We start from the raw sequence: 17,707 nt of genomic DNA on the forward strand, positions 1-17,707 counted from the left end.
ACTCCTACAGTAACATTACTCAGCCCCACAGTAACATTACTCAGCCCCACAGTAACATTACTCAGGCCCACAGTAACATGACTCAGTCCCCACAGTAACATGACTCAGCCCCACAGCAACATGACTCACTCCCACAGTAACATTACTCAGTCCCATAGTAACATGACTCAGCCCCACAGTAACATTACACAGCCCCACAGTAACATGACTCAGCCCCACAGTAACATGACTCACTCCCACAGTAACATTACTCAGCCCCACAGTAACATTACTCAACCCCACAGTAACATTACTCAGGCCCACAGTAACGTTACTCAGGCCCACAGTAACATGACTCAGTCCCACAGTAACATGACTCAGTCCCACAGTAACATGACTCAGTCCCACAGTAACATTACTCACTCCCACAGTAACATTACTCAGTCCCATAGTAACATGACTCAGCCCCACAGTAACATGACTCAGCCCCCACTGTAAAATGACTCAGCCCCCACTGTAAAATGACTCGGCACCCCACAGTAATGTGGGTGAGTATATGCCTCTTTGAGAGTCATTCTCTCCCCCCCCCCCTCCACAGACACACCCGAAGGCTGCTTGAAAATACACAACTCACATTTATCTAAACATATGTAAATGAGGATGATATACTTTCTATAGTTTCTATATACTTTCTATACTTTTTATATGGTTATACGGAATTAGGACGGGCAAGCCCTACCCCTGGCGCCAATTAGGACGGGCAAACCCTACCCCTGGCGTCAATTAGGACGGGCAAACCCTACCCCTGGCGTCAATTAGGACGGGCAAACCCTACCCCTGGCGCCAATTAGGACGGGCAAACCCTACCCCTGGCGTCAATTAGGACGGGCACACCCTACCCCTGGCTCCAATATGGACGGGCTTTCTGACATGAGAGGTGAGAAAGTCTTGGTCCAGAGCGCAAGACAGAGAAAACTCTGGTCAGAAAACAGGTGTTCCCTCACACTACACTTTACCCAGCAGTGTTTAGTGTCGTCGCCTGCGGGGGTAAGTTTACCCAGGGTTCGAGCCTCGAAGACGCACTTAATTAACCCTCAAGTCGACCTAAGTCTGTCCTCGGCGACAGACCCGTCTTAAACATTTTGACGGGTTCGTTCACAGGTGGCCGAAACGTGCACTACCACCAATGATATATTTTTATTAATAAGATAAAATTATTAATTTTACTTCAAGTAAAATTTTATCTTATTTGCGAATTTATCCAGATTACGCCAGAAAATTCTTGACTCCTACAGGATTCGAACCCGGTAAGCCAGGGCCTCCATGTCCCTTGGCATGTCTAGTACCACTCGGCCACCGACTCCAACCACTTGGGCTGGACGGTAGAGCGACGGTCTCGCTTCATGCAGGTCGGCGTTCAATCCCCGACCATTCCAGTGGTTGGGCACCATTCCTTCCCCCCGTCTCATCCCAAATCCTTATCCTTGCCCCTTCCCAGTGCTATATAGTCGTAATGGCTTGGCGCTTTCACCCTGATAATTCCCTTCCCTTCGGCCACCGACTGTACACAAGTAATAGGAAGTAGTCAGACTTATTACCCCAATACCCGACAGCACTCGTGACTTGATTGGACACAGATATTTCATCAAAGCACTTCATCACGCCGGGGCCTCGTAGCCTGGTGGATAGCGCCCAGGACTCGTAATTCTGTGGCGCGGGTTCGATTCCCGCGCGAGGCAGAAACAAATGGGCAAAGTTTCTTTCACCCTGAATGCCCCTGTTACCTAGCAGTAAATAGGTACCTGGGAGTTAGTCAGCTGTCACGGGCTGCTTCCTGGGGGTGGAGGCCTGTTCAAGCTTGAATGATCACCAGGCCAGTATTCAGCAGAACTCTTGACCCCTGAAGGATTCGAAACCGGTCAGACAAGGTTCGAATAACACACATGCCATCAGACTAATAATAGTTATGATAAATAAACGTTTCGAGTAACTTAACGTTTGAAACGTTCCAATAACAACGTTGCCAGCTCTCCCGCACCATGACAACATCTCACAGTCTGAAACTCAGAAGTTTCAGACCATGAGATAATGTACATGCATAAAATGGCAATGTAAAATCATTTCATTTAAGAAAAGAAGTTTGATTTTTTGCTTGAAAAATATGTTTGGCATTATTTACAGAAATTCAGTTTATTTTCTTGCTTATAAACCAAACAATTGGTTCAAAGGAGAAATGGATATATAGTCTCTTGTGTTTACTCTTTAATTACTAAACTAATTTTCTTTAGCATATTTTAAGCGAGCAAAAACTCCTTTTTCCCCTATAAGTCGCGAGGATAACTTAATCACCACCTTCCCTATACCAAGACTATTCATATCCTCGTAGCCTTGGGGGCCTCGTAGCCTGGTGGATAGCGCGCAGGGCTTGTAATTCTGTGGCGCGGGTTCGATTCCCGCACGAGGCAGCAACAAATAGGCAAAGTTTCTTTCACCCTGAATGCCCCTGTTACCTAGCAGTAAAATAGGTACCTGGGTGTTAGTCAGCTGTCACGGGCTGCTTCCTGGGGGTGGAGGCCTGGTCGAGGACCGGGCCGCGGGGACACTAAAAAGCCCCGAAATCATCACAAGATAACCTCAAGATCCTCATTCATAGCCGAGAATGGCCAACCTAATTTGACTTCTTTTACGTTGTTAAACATTTCAACCTCTGCACTCTGGCAACGCATCCTCGTTACTCCTCTAGTGCTAAGAGGCAGGACACAACATGTGCCTCTTCTCACTATGCCGTTAGTCTCCGTTAACGCCTCCCTGGGATTCCGTTGGCCCGTTGAATAACGAGACCTTTATTATAATTGTCAAAACAACTTATCCTAGAGAGGAGCTCTCAGGATTTGCTGTTTTTTTCTGAAAATTTTGAGATTTCGTGTTATCTTGAGATGATTTCGGGGCTTAGCGTCCCTGCGACCCGGTCCTCGACCAGGCCTCCTCCCCCAGGAAGCAGCCCGTAGCAGCTGTCTAACTCCCAGGTACCTATTTAATGCTTGGTAACAGAGGCATCAGGGTGAAAAAAACATTTTGCCCATTTGTCTCCGCCTCCACCGGGGATCGAACCCGGGAGCTCACGACTACGAATCCGAAGCGCTGTCCACTCAGCTGTCAGGCCCCCAGTGTTAAGTGGATCCCAGTTCAGGATCTCCTGGTTTGTGTGGATAACAGGTTTAGATCACATGGTTGAAATGGATTCATGTTCCGGATCCCCTATTGGCTGAGTGGATCACAGCTCTCGATCCTATTTTTTGTTGTGTGGGTCAGGGCATCGAATCCCAGGGATTGAGTGAAGCCTTACAGTGAACTATCTTGTGTGACCAACAGTGACTATCAGATGTGACCAACAGTGACTATCAGATGTGGCCAACAGTGACTATCAGATGTGGCCAACAGTGTACTATCAGATGTGACCAACAGTGTACTATCAGATGTGACCAACAGTGACTATCAGATGTGACCAACAGTGTACTATCAGATGTGACCAACAGTGACTATCAGATGTGACCAACAGTGTACTATCAGATGTGACCAACAGTGTACTATCAGATGTGATCAACAGTGACTATCAGATGTGACCAACAGTGTACTATCAGATGTGACCAACAGTGTACTATCAGATGTGACCAACAGTGTACTATCATGTGTGACCAACAGTGTACTATCAGATGTGACCAACAGTGACTTTAAAATAGCCACAAACCTGCGCTCATTTAATATGTGTTTCTATGTACATAAAATAACAATCATATGTAATTAATATTACTGATGTATATATGTTCCATATATTGATTTCATGTTGTTAACTGTCACATTAACAAATCCGTTAATTTGTTAACATATTTGTAATATATGAGAGTATAATAAATGAGAATTTAACATATATATGAGAATATATTCTCATATATATGTATATTTAATTGATAAAAGTTGTGATTATTTCCATGCTGTTAATGTAAGAAAATTTTCAATTAAAAAAATTAAATTAAAATTTTAAAATAAGAATAAAGTTTAAAAAATTAAAAATTTTGAAGAAAAAATCCATGCATATTTCCTGATATTTTCAGTCCTCATCAGTATATATCATCTAATATATCTAATATATATTATCTAATATATAGATAATATATACATTATCTAATATATAGAGCTAATTAGAACTTGAAATTGAGCCTATTACAACTTTATTGTTAATCTCGGCTTTATTGGAATTATTTTCCCATTTAATGTTCGTTAGTAAAACGAATTGTGATGCATGTGATAGTGATGACATTGACATGACATAACATGACATGACATAACATGACATGACATGACATGACATGACAATGTCAGTGCTGGCATTAGATTTGCATACAATTCATGCTGGAATTAGATCAAATGGCAGTTGTATTCTGTATTCAATAATTGATGGAGAGTATTCAAGTTGTATACAATAATTGATGGAAAGGATCACATCCTAGATCAGATTTGGATATGATAATTCATAGTGATGACCAGGTTCTGGAACCTGTTGGAGGCTCTGAGCCCAGATTCACGAAGTAGTTACGCAAGTACTTACGAACGTGTACATCTTTCCTCAATCTTTGACGGCTTTGGTTACATTTATTAAACAGTTTACAAGCAGGAAAACTTGCCAATCAACTGTTGTTATTGTTATAAACAGCCTCCTGGTGCTTCGGAGCTCATTAACTGTTTAATAATTGTAAACAAAGCCGCCAAAGGTTGAGAAAAGACGTACAGGTTCGTAAGTGCTTGCGTAACTGCTTCATGAATCTGGCCTCAGGTTTTCGAAGCTTATGGAGGCTCCGAAACAGCTGCTGATGTCATAAATCACGAAACAAAAAGCCCATGAAGGGACAAATGATATTTTTACACAAATTATGAACAGGGAAGCTTATTGAGAAGAACAGTCTATTAAACAACAAAGAGATCAAATGACAAATAACGATATAGATAAGGTATTTTGGAAATTATATCCAGTCCGCTACATGTCCCACCACCACTTCAGTTTTGCTGTCACCAAGCAACCCGTTCTCGCACTTGCTTTTAGTCAATATTGGCTTATTTAATAAGTGCATATGTGACATACTAATTGATTGTGAATATTTTAGTTTACCTTGAAAAGCTTTATAGAAAACACCGACCTCACCTAACCTTCTTAGTATGTTAAGATAAGCATCTTATTGCTTCTTATTTGCAATTATTACTTAACCTATCAACGGTTTAAGTTAAGTAATAATTGTAATTAAGAAGCAATAAGATGCTTATCTTAACATACTAAGAAGGTTAGGTAAGGTCGGTGTTTTCTATGAAGCTTTTCAAGGTAAACTAAAATATTCACAATCAATTAGTATGTCACATATGCACTTATTAAATAAGCCAATATTGACTAAAAGCAAGTGCGAGAACGGGTTGCATCAAGTGGAAGGGAAACTGAGACTGCAAAATTGTCCAGCGATTTTGAGTTAGTAATTCACTGTGAAAAATACAGTTGTCAACTTTCTCTATCAGAATATTCCGTCATATTTCCATATTCATATTCAATACGTCAAGAACTCATTATAACAAATTTTTTGTTATTGCTAATCATCCAAGGAACCCAGGACTCTTTTTTTTAAATTATTGCTTAAAAACTGGAGTTTAGGGGAAACAAATTGCTACAAAAATTGAGTTTAGAAAATATATTTTTTGAAGAATTTGGGGCGGGGATCAAATTGGTTAGGAAATTATGTGTAGGGAAGAAAATTGTTAGCAGATTTATGTTAGAGAATAAAATTGTTTAAATTATATTATTATCGTGGTACAGCTCACCATAAGAGGTTTTAAATTTCCAGGTTTCAAGGATAAATATGTTTCGTCAAGTGGTCAAGACTTTGACTGGTTGACAATCATAAACCTCTCATACACCAGAGACGCTCCTTCAGACCCAATGGTCTCTGGGCGCCCCTTCCTTCTTGAGGTTATCTTGAGGTGATTTCGGGGCTTTTTAGTGTCCCCGCGGCCCGGTCCTCGACCAGGCCTCCACCCCCAGGAAGCAGCCTGTGGCAGCTGACTAACACCCAGGTACCTATTTACTGCTAGGTAACAGGGGCATAGGGTGAAAGAAACTCTGCCCATTGTTTCTCGCCGGCGCCTGGGATCGAACCCAGGACCACAGGATCACAAGTCCAGCGTTCTGTCCGCTCGGCCGACCGGCTCCCTTGTATACATTTGCAATCCAACTTAATGCATCTCACTCAGGGCCGCATATTCCAACTTTCCACAGTCGCATACAAACTCCAACTTAGCAACTTAGCTTCGCCTCTCTAGAATAAAGCATCAAACTGGAGGATCCAATCGAAACTATTCACAGTTTATTTTGCACGTGCAAAGTAAACTTTGCCACATGTATCATCACCACTATGCAACGTTAAGGAACGTGTTTAGCTAACATGTGTACACCGAACCGCTGCTCGACAATTCATCCATTATATAAATCCATCCAAATTAATCCAAATTCATTTATCTTAAAAAATCCACCTTAGTTCATATGTTCAGCCTTGACTCACGTCTTCATATATATATACAATATTTATTATTAAAAATAAAAGTAAAAAAAATAGAGGCGTGTGTTCACACAAATATATATATATATATATATATACATATATATATATATATATATATATATATATATATATATATTTATATATATATATATATATATATATATATATATATATATATATATATATATGTATATATATATATATATATATATATATATATATACACAAACATTGTGTGTGTGTATATATACATATACATTATATACATAAAAGCTATACCTGGTTGTATAGCTTTTAGCATGTCGTGGTACAGGGGTAAGGTGCGGTGCTGGGAGCACCCAGGTCGATGGTTCGAGTCACCTCAGTGCTCCAATTGAAGTTATCAAAACTATTAAAAATAATAAATAACAAATAATGTAGTTATCATTCCTATTATTATTATTATTTATTCCAGACATTATACGTCTCACCAAATACAACTTGATAATTAGTTTACTTGCATTTAACTGAACAAAATTTAATTCGATATGTGTTCAAAATCATGTGACCAAATCATTTATGAACACACGCTAATTCACATGCCTTGAGTTGCAATATTAAAACACTTGAAACCACTCGTGTCATTTGATCGATTTAACAGCATTAAACAGCACAATACGAACGACTACGATAACAAACAGCAGTTCTATACACGAACTGCCTTTGTGTATCAATTGCTGCGAATGACTGTACTCAATTCGTGCTGTAACGCTAACAAGTCACGTCTAGGTTACAGCAGGCACGAAGCTACATAACTCCAGTTCCTAGTTATAATTCGTAAATCATTTTGAGGAATTACTGTTAAGCAGAGATGGATTACAATGCCCATTCACCTGGGCACTAGGAGGCTCGAACCGTGGCCCCCACGTATGTGAGGTCGAAGCTCTATCGACCGAGCTATTGAGTAGCCTTAATAAGGAAGACTATTCTCAAGACTTTTATTCTCAAGACTTTTATTCTCAAGACTTTTATTCTCAAGACTTTTATGGATTACATGAATTAGAACCTAAACTAGAGGGCAAATCCTTGCTTCAGGAACCTTGTGATCAATGTGGCTGTGATGCTTCGTGCCTCTAATGCCTCTCTATTCTATATAGAGAGAGTTTATTCTATATAATTCTGGGGTTTATAAGCTGATGTTTGTCGTCGGGTAAAAAATGTTTTATATAGCAGTATAATCATGTTTTGCCAGAGACGTGAACATTTGATAATTAGAATGATCACCAAATATTAGATTTATCCAACAGAAGATTAAGCAAATATTAAGTTCATCCAACAATACGTTCATCCAACATTACGTTCATCCAACAATAGGTTTATCCAGCAATGGGTTCATCTAACAATAGGTTCATCCAACAATAGGTTCATCCAACAATGGGTTCATCCAACGATGGGTTCATCCAACAATAGGTTCATCCAACAATGGGTTCATCCAACGATGGGTTCACCTAACAATGGGTTCACCTAACAATGGGTTCATCCACCAATAGGTTCATCCAACAATAGGTTCATCCAACAATAGGTTCATCCAACAATAGGTTCATCCAACCATAGGCTCATCCAACAATAGGTTCATCCAACCATAGGCTCATCCAACAATAGGTTCATCCAACAATAGGTTCATCCAACCATAGGCTCATCCAACAATAGGTTCATCCAACCATAGGCTCATCCAACAATAGGTTCATCCAACAATAGGTTCATCCAACAATAGGTTCATTCAACAATAGGTTCATCCAACCATAGGCTCATCCAACAATAGGTTCATCCAACCATAGGCTCATCCAACAATAGGTTAATCCCCCTCAAACCCCCCCCCGTCCCAAATCCTTATCCTGACCCCTTCCCAGTGCCATATAACCCCCCCCCCCATGGCTTGGCATCTCCCCCCTGATAGTCCCATATCCATACTTTATCATTGCCATACATTTACCACATTTAAGTAACAGAAAAAAAGGTCTATTGATATGAGGTGATTGTTCTGTGTGAGTGAGAGAGCCGGGGGGAGCTGGTCGGCCTCTGCCCACACTCGTTCTTTGTAACTAGTTTTTCATAACTCTCTCTTGACGTTTATAGGTCTATCAAATTTATCCCGTAAAGTATGCAGGAGAAACTTCTCTCGTTCTGTTCAATGGTGCAGGTAATAAGAACTTGGGTTGATATGGAAATCTTATCAGCGTGAGGTGGAATGCTGTTAGGATATTGTTGGCGGCGGGGGATGTGTTATCTGAAGATGGCTTGATATCTTCCGGAGGGGTGGGGGGGGGGTGGTCTGTGCTATCATAGCTATGGTGATCAATGCCACAGGCGTCAGGAATGTGGTCATCAATGCCACATATATATCACAGATTATCTTGAGGTTATCTTGAGATGATTTCGGAGCTCTCCACCCCCAGGAAGCAGCCCGTGACAGCTGACTAACTCCCAGGTACCTATTTACTGCTAGGTAACAGGGGCATTCAGGGTGAAAGAAACTTTGCCCATGTGTTTCTGCCTCGTGCGGGAATCGAACCCGCGCCACAGAATTACGAGTCCAGCGCGCTATCCACCAGGCTACGAGGCCCCTTTATAGCAACAAAATCTGAAAGCATTGATAGAATATCGCATCATTTATATTCATCAACAAAAAGTGTTGAAACTTCTCGATATTTTGATGACCAGATCACACACTAGAAGGTGAAGGGACGACGACGTTTCGGTCCGTCCTGGACCATTCTCAAGTCGACACAACCGACTTGAGAATGGTCCGTGACGGACCGAAACGTCGTCGTCCCTTCACCTTCTAGTGTGTGGTCTGGTCAACAAACTTTTGCCACGTTATTGTGACTCATCTAGTATTTCTAGTTTATCCAAATACTCCCAAAACAGCTAGAGAAGAGACCGCCTCTGCTACATAACTGGCTCCTCGATACGTCAATGGCCATCTCGTTCTCACTCCTTTTCTCTCTTGAAAAGGAGCCTCAAGGCGCCAAGAGCCAAGAGTTCTTGGCTCAAACCAGCCCAGCTCCCACAGACTCTCTAGCAAGATAATGCTAGTACTAGTGCTTTTCCTAGATCAATGGGTACTCCAGTTATCTTGTGACCAAAACACTAGCACTATTTTGTGTCTAGATTACTAGGTACTAGCAGCAGGGTCTTGTGTCTAGATAACTGGGTACTAGCAGGATCTTGTGTCTAGATAACCAGGTACTAGCAGGGTCTTGTGTCCAGATAACTGGGTACTAGCAGCAGGATCTTGTGTCTAGATAACTGGGTACTAGCAGGTCTTGTTTCTAGATAACTAGGTACTAGCAGGGTCTTGTGTCCAGATAACTAGATACTAGCAGGATCTTGTGTCTAGATAACTGGGTACTAGCAGGGTCTTGTGTCTAGATAACTAGGTACTAACAGGATCTTGTGTCTAGATAGCTAGGTACTAGCAGCAGGGTCTTGTGTCTAGATAACTGGGTACTAGCAAGTCTTGTCTAGATAACTGGGTACTAGCAAGTCTTGTCTAGATAGCTAGGTACTAGCAGCAGGGTCTTGTGTCTAGATAACTGGGTACTAGCAGGATCTTGTGTCCAGATAACTAGGTACTAGCAGGATCTTGTGTCTAGATAATTAGGTACTAGCAGGGTCTTGTGTCTAGATAACTAGGTATTAGCAGAATCTTGTGTCTAGATAATTAGGTACTAGCAGGATCTTGTGTCTAGATAACTAGGTATTAGCAGGGTCTTGTGTCTAGATAACTAGGTATTAGCAGAATCTTGTGTCTAGATAATTAGGTACTAGCAGGATCTTGTGTCTAGATAACTGGGTACTAGCAGGGTCTTGTGTCTAGATAACTAGGTACTAACAGGATCTTGTGTCTAGATAGCTAGGTACTAGCAGCAGGGTCTTGTGTCTAGATAACTGGGTACTAGCAAGTCTTGTCTAGATAGCTAGGTACTAGCAGCAGGGTCTTGTGTCTAGATAACTGGGTACTAGCAGGATCTTGTGTCCAGATAACTAGGTACTAGCAGGATCTTGTGTCTAGATAATTAGGTACTAGCAGGGTCTTGTGTCTAGATAACTAGGTATTAGCAGAATCTTGTGTCTAGATAATTAGGTACTAGCAGGATCTTGTGTCTAGATAACTAGGTATTAGCAGGGTCTTGTGTCTAGATAACTAGGTATTAGCAGAATCTTGTGTCTAGATAATTAGGTACTAGCAGGATCTTGTGTCTAGATAACTAGGTACTAGCAGGGTCTTGTGTCTAGATAGCTAGGTACTAGCAGCAGGGTCTTGTGTCTAGATAACTGGGTACTAGCAAGTCTTGTCTAGATAGCTAGGTACTAGCAGCAGGGTCTTGTGTCCAGATAACTAGGTACTAGCAGGATCTTGTGTCTAGATAATTAGGTACTAGCAGGGTCTTGTTTCCAGATAACTAGGTACTAGCAGGATCTTGTGTCTAAATAACTAGGTACTAGCAGCAGGATATTGTTTCTTCACAGCTTAGAAGGATTCCAAAAGTGATTGTAATTGGGTTGTTGCATGTTTCATGCTGATTGGGTTGTTGCATGCGACCAGTTACTGGCTGACAAATCCCCTAACAGCCTGAGGCACGAGGGGAGGGAGGATATTAACAACAGCACTCAGCCTCATTTCCTAAAAATTCTTTTTTGTTTCAATGCATAGAGAGCTGAGTAAAAAAAAAAGGGGGTGGGGGTTCGCAAAGGCCTGATGACCTTTGGGACTCCGCCAGCAAGGCACATGTGAAAGGAATCTTATGAGTTCAGCAAGAAGGTTCTCTGTGACATCGCCAAGTGCTAGGTTCAGCATTTCTTGAGCTGAGAAGTCTTCGTCCCGTGAAGACTTGTACTTTGCTGTTCCAAGACTTGGCTGCTCTGTGAACCTCAGATTATTTAGCAGTAAACTTTTCTGTTCTGGTTAACTCTTTCCTGAATATCACAGCCCATCCTCCTGTTTCGGTAATACTTATAGTAACGATGAGGACTATAGTACATATACCGACGTACTACGCAATTAGATAGTAGAAATAGGTACTATTGAATTTGGACAAACCGGAAAAAGATTTTGTTTACGTTGCAAAGATACACTAAACTAACCTAGCCTTCTTAGGCCTAATACACGCTATATGATGGCCTAATATAGTACATATGTGTGCTATACTAGGCCTGGGAATATTTAAGTTTGTTTTTTAGCTTCATTTTTTTGTCGAACCCTCTAAAAAGTGAACAGTACGAAATTCTACTATTTAATTACTTAGTACGTCGGTGCTTGTACTATGGTGTAAATAATTACAAAAAAATTCCATCTTAACAAAAGGAAAGGCTGGTATATTTATGAATTCGTAGCCATGCTAATTTGTGCTGTAAATGTAATGGTTTCTGACCAGGTTTCACACCATTCCGTCAGCAGGATGAGACCAGAAGTTGTGTCAGCATTAAGACACCAAAGACAGTCTTAGTCCAGCATTTCCCACCCCCCCACCACCCCAGCATCTCCCCCCCCCTCACTCCAGCATCCCCTAACACCCATCCCACATCCTCAGCATCCTGAAACCAGATAACTTGCTGAGATTGGTCGCAGCCTCCCGAGCCACGGGCCCAAGCTCCCGCCCTCCAAATAACCACTTTGCGACAAATATTTTCAATAACACCGGGTCAACAGTGTTCAGCCAGACTATTGCTGCCATCCCACGAAAATTCCGCCCATAAGGCCGACGTGTGCACTCGTCTACAAATATTGGATCCTCCGGTTTCATATAGAACGCAAATAAGAAATAGTTCTATCGAACGAGAGATAATATAGAAATTGAGAGAAAGAGAGACAGAGAGAGAGAGAGACAGAGAGAGAGAGACTGAGAGAGAGAGAGACTGAGAGAGAGAGAGACAGAGAGAGAGAGAGACAGAGAGAGAGAGACAGAGACAGAGAGAGTGAGAGAGACAGAGAGAGAGAGACAGACAGAGAGAGAGAGAGACAGAGAAAGAGAAGGTTCCATACAAAAACAAGACCTGGAAAATATCAAACCTCTTTCAACCTCTTTCAATAAACTCGTGTTATTAGGTGAGCGGCCGTGTGTTTAAACAGAGTAAATTACGCAAGCTGAAACCAATATCGACTTTTATTGGCCAGGTCCCACAGAGTTAACACTTCATCACTGGACCCCTGGACGCAAAAAAATCGGGTGTTGGCTGAGGGTTGAGATCCGGTGTGTGTGTGTGTGTGTGTGTGTGTGTGTGTGTGTGTGTACTCACCTAGTTGTACTCACCTAGTTGTGTTTGCGGGGGTTGAGCTCTGGCTCTTTGGTCCCGCCTCTCAACCGTCAATCAACAGGTGTACAGATTCCTGAGCCTATCGGGCTCTGTCATATCTACACTTGAAACTGTGTATGGAGTGAGCCTCCACCACATCACCCCCTAATGCATTCCATTTGTCAACCACTCTGACACTAAAAAAGTTCTTTCTAATATCTCTGTGGCTCATTTGGGCACTCAGTTTCCACCTGTGTCCCCTTGTGCGTGTTCCCCTTGTGTTAAATAGACTGTCTTTATCTACCCTATCAATCCCCTTCAGAATCTTGAATGTGGTGATCATGTCCCCCCTAACTCTTCTGTCTTCCAGCGAAGTGAGGTTTAATTCCCGTAGTCTCTCCTCGTAGCTCATACCTCTCAGCTCGGGTACTAGTCTGGTGGCAAACCTTTGAACCTTTTCCAGTTTAGTCTTATCCTTGACTAGATATGGACTCCATGCTGGGGCTGCATACTCCAGGATTGGCCTGACATATGTGGTATACAAAGTTCTGAATGATTCTTTACACAAGTTTCTGAATGCCGTTCGTATGTTGGCCAGCCTGGCATATGCCGCTGATGTTATCCGCTTGATATGTGCTGCAGGAGACAGGTCTGGCGTGATATCAACCCCCAAGTCTTTTTCCTTCTCTGACTCCTGAAGAATTTCCTCTCCCAGATGATACCTTGTATCTGGCCTCCTGCTCCCTACACCTATCTTCATTACATTACATTTGGTTGGGTTAAACTCTAACAACCATTTGTTCGACCATTCCTTCAGCTTGTCTAGGTCTTCTTGAAGCCTCAAACAGTTCTCTTCTGTTTTAATCCTTCTCATAATTTTAGCATCGTCCGCAAACATTGAGAGAAATGAATCGATACCCTCCGGGAGATCATTTACATATATCAGAAACAAGATAGGACCGAGTACAGAGCCCTGTGGGACTCCACTGGTGACTTCACGCCAATCGGAGGTCTCACCCCTCACCGTAACTCTCTGCTTCCTATTGCTTAGATACTCCCTTATCCACTGGAGCACCTTACCAGCTACACCTGCCTGTCTCTCCAGCTTATGTACCAGCCTCTTATGCGGTACTGTGTCAAAGGCTTTCCGACAATCCAAGAAAATGCAGTCCGCCCAGCCCTCTCTTTCTTGCTTAATCTGTGTCACCTGATCGTAGAATTCTATCAAGCCTGTAAGGCAAGATTTACCCTCCCTGAATCCATGTTGGCGATTTGTCACGAAGTCCCTTCTCTCCAGATGTGTTACCAGGTTTTTTCTCACGATCTTCTCCATCACCTTGCATGGTATACAAGTCAAGGACACTGGCCTGTAGTTCAGTGCCTCTTGTCTGTCGCCCTTTTTGTATATTGGGACCACATTCGCCGTCTTCCATATTTCTGGTAGGTCTCCCGTCTCTAGTGATTTACTATACACTATGGAGAGTGGCAAGCAAAGTGCCTCTGCACACTCTTTCAGTACCCATGGTGAGATCCCATCTGGACCAACCGCCTTTCTAACATCCAGATCCAGCAGGTGTCTCTTGACCTCCTCTCTCGTAATTTCGAACTCCTCCAAGGCCGCCTGGTTTACCTCCCTTTCTCCTAGCACAGTGACCTCACCCTGTTCTATTGTGAAGACCTCCTGGAACCTCTTGTTGAGTTCCTCACACACCTCTCTGTCATTCTCTGTATACCTGTCCTCGCCCGTTCTAAGTTTCAATACCTGTTCTTTCACTGTTGTTTTCCTTCTGATGTGACTGTGGAGTAGCTTTGGTTCGGTCTTGGCTTTGTTTGCTATATCATTTTCAAAATTTTTCTCTGCTTCTCTTCTCACCCTGACGTACTCATTCCTGGTTCTCTGGTATCTCTCCCTGTGTGTGTGTGTGTGTGTGTGTGTGTGTGTGTGTGTGTGTGTGTGTGTGTGTGTGTGTAGTGAAGAGAGGAGCAGGGGAGAGGGGAGATGAGGGTAAATGGGTGAGAAAGAGAGGGTGAGGGGAGGCAAGGAGAGCCTTCAGCAGTGTGAAGGGAAGAGAGAGAGAGAGAGAGAGAGAGAGAGAGAGAGAGAGAGAGAGAGAGAGAGGTAACCAGAGAGAGAGACAGGGAGACAAAGAGAGTTACAGAGAGGTTACACAGTTTTGAGGAAGGAGGTGGAAGCAAGAAGTGACTAATGGAACAGCAACATCAGGGAGAGACAATAGACTGTGGAAGAGAAAGAGAAACGGATGCTGGCTTGTGTGTGTGAGAGCGTACTCGTCTAGTGTTCCTCTCCTACTTGTACTTCCCGGCGGGACGAGCTCGGGCTCCCAAGTCCCGCCTCTCATCCCTATTAAGGCTTAATCATATCCATGTAGAAAGTGGGGTATGGTGATGCTCTTCACCATTTCACTTCTCGTGTTCACCATCTTGACACTTCAAAATATCACGTTAATGTTTCTGAGAATCATTTGTGCACAAAGTTTCCCTCTGTGTCCCATGATAAAGTGTCTGCCTTTGTCCGACCCCTTCTACTAACTTGAATATTTTTAATGTCGTGATCATGTTTAGCTTGCTTTCTTTTCTTCGAATGAGTTATGGACAACTTTCAGAGTTTTTCCTTGTAACTGGGTTGGCTATCTAGAGGACTACTCATCCACCTGCAGCAATTATCTAGGACTACTCACCCACCTGTGGCAGGTATCTAGAATTAACACACACCTGGGGCCAGCTACCAGTAGGAGAGATTATGACTAGAACCGTCCCCCTGATTTTGGCTTGGAACATTGTATCATTGAATCTTGCAACATTTAAAGCAACATTGCATCATGCAAGAAGCATTAGGGATAAATGTGAATGGCCAGTGGTGGTCAGGGGGGAGGAGGAGGGTTTGCAATCAGCGTGGTGAGGGAGGTGGTGATGGTGGTTACTCGGAACCTGGCATTACGAGTCCCAAGCGCTGTCCACTCAGCCACATGCCTCCTCAGCCACGGTAAGTATGTACTTACAGGCGAGAACATGCCAAACAGTGTAAGTTCTCAGTTGAAATATCTATTAGTACCTGTGGTAATTAGCATTTAATGACTATGCAAGCCCTAGACTTGTACTCTCACCTAAACAGCCTTCTTCTTGAGGTTATCTTGAGATGATTTCGGGGCTTTAGTGTCCCCGCGGCCCGGTCCTCGACCAGGCCTCCACCCCCCCCCCCCCCAAGGAAGCAGCCTGTGACAGCTGACTAACACCCAAGTACCTATTTTACTGCTAGGTAACAGGGGCATAGGGTGAAAGAAACTCTGCCCATTGTTTCTCGCCGGCGCCCGGAATCGAATCCGGGACCACAGGATCACAAGTCCAGCGTGCTGTCCGCTCGGCCGACCGGCTCCCTATCCTAACCTTATGCTCACTCATAAATCAGTGAGAAGTTCAGATATTTCCTTACCTAAATAATTATTTGAACGTCAGACGGGGTAAACTGTGCAATCTAAAGATAACATCTGACCAAGTGTTCATATGTAACCCGTTCTTACACTTTCGTATAGTAAATATTGACTTATTAAATACGTGCATATGTGACATACTAATTTATTGTGAATATTTTAGTTTACCTTGAAAAGCTTCATAGAAAACTCCGACCTTACCTAACCTTCTTAGTATGTTAAGATAAGCATCTTATTGCTTCGTAATTACAATTATTACTTAACCTATTATAGGTATAGGTTAAGTAATAATTGTAATTATGAAGCAATCAGATGCTTATCTTATCATACTAAGAAGGTTAGGTAAGGTCGATGTTTTCTATGAAGATTTTCAAGGTAAACTAAAATATTCACAATAAATTAGTATGTCACATATGCACTTATTTAATAAGTCAATATTGACTGCAAGAAAGTGCGAGAACGGGTTGTCATATGTCAGAAATATATAAATCTTTACATAAAATTCTCCTAAATGTAACTTGGCATATATAATAAGTAGCATAAGTTAAGGAAAGGGTAAGTAGGGTAATGGAAGAACATATGAATGTCAGACGTGTCCTGTTATAAAATGTATATGGCACGTGAGATTTTCAGTGGAGACTGGATAATAGAAATAGATTTGTTTATATATATTCAAGCTACGATACCTGAGGAGGAGGAGTTAAGATGATTGGACGGAAAGGCAAAACTGCTCTTTTTAGCAAAACAGTGTGGTGAAACGCTGACATGTTAATATGTTCTCCGGAATGAATGATATTCGCTATTCGTTTTGAGATGTACTTTGCGACAAATGATGAGTAATGGATTGACAACTTTTGGGGGGTAGAAATAGCCTAAGCTACTCTATCCCTTTGAGATGTATTTCTTTCTTGTCTCAATAAACATACTTGAACTTGAACTAGAACTTACATTAAAATGCTCGACTTGTCCTTTGTGAAACATTACTTTACAGAGGAAAACACAAAAGATGCCTATTGAGTATGAAATGTATACAGATCACAGATTCTTCCTTCTGAAAAAATTCTTAAGTTGATGATGTACAGATACACAGTAAGGTTAGGTTAGGTTAGGTTAGGTTAGGTTAGGTTAAATGTAACATAGTTTCATTGAATTACCAATGTGAACAGAAGACACATTAATAGTGTCTCCCCCCCCCTCCCACTGTTCGTAGAATGGTATAATAAATAAATAAAAAAATTTAACAATTATTTTAACTATTGAAACAACAGGAAAATACATAGACTTGTACATGTGAGAGAAGAATTACAAAAGATATTGAAATGGATGAGTATTGAACTGATATTAAAGTACAAATGTATTGATATTCATTGATGTTCTGAGAATTGTTTTAAATAATGTGAGTATGAA

Source organism: Procambarus clarkii, chromosome 36, assembly GCF_040958095.1.
Source record: "Procambarus clarkii isolate CNS0578487 chromosome 36, FALCON_Pclarkii_2.0, whole genome shotgun sequence".
Classification (NCBI taxonomy): domain Eukaryota; kingdom Metazoa; phylum Arthropoda; class Malacostraca; order Decapoda; family Cambaridae; genus Procambarus; species Procambarus clarkii.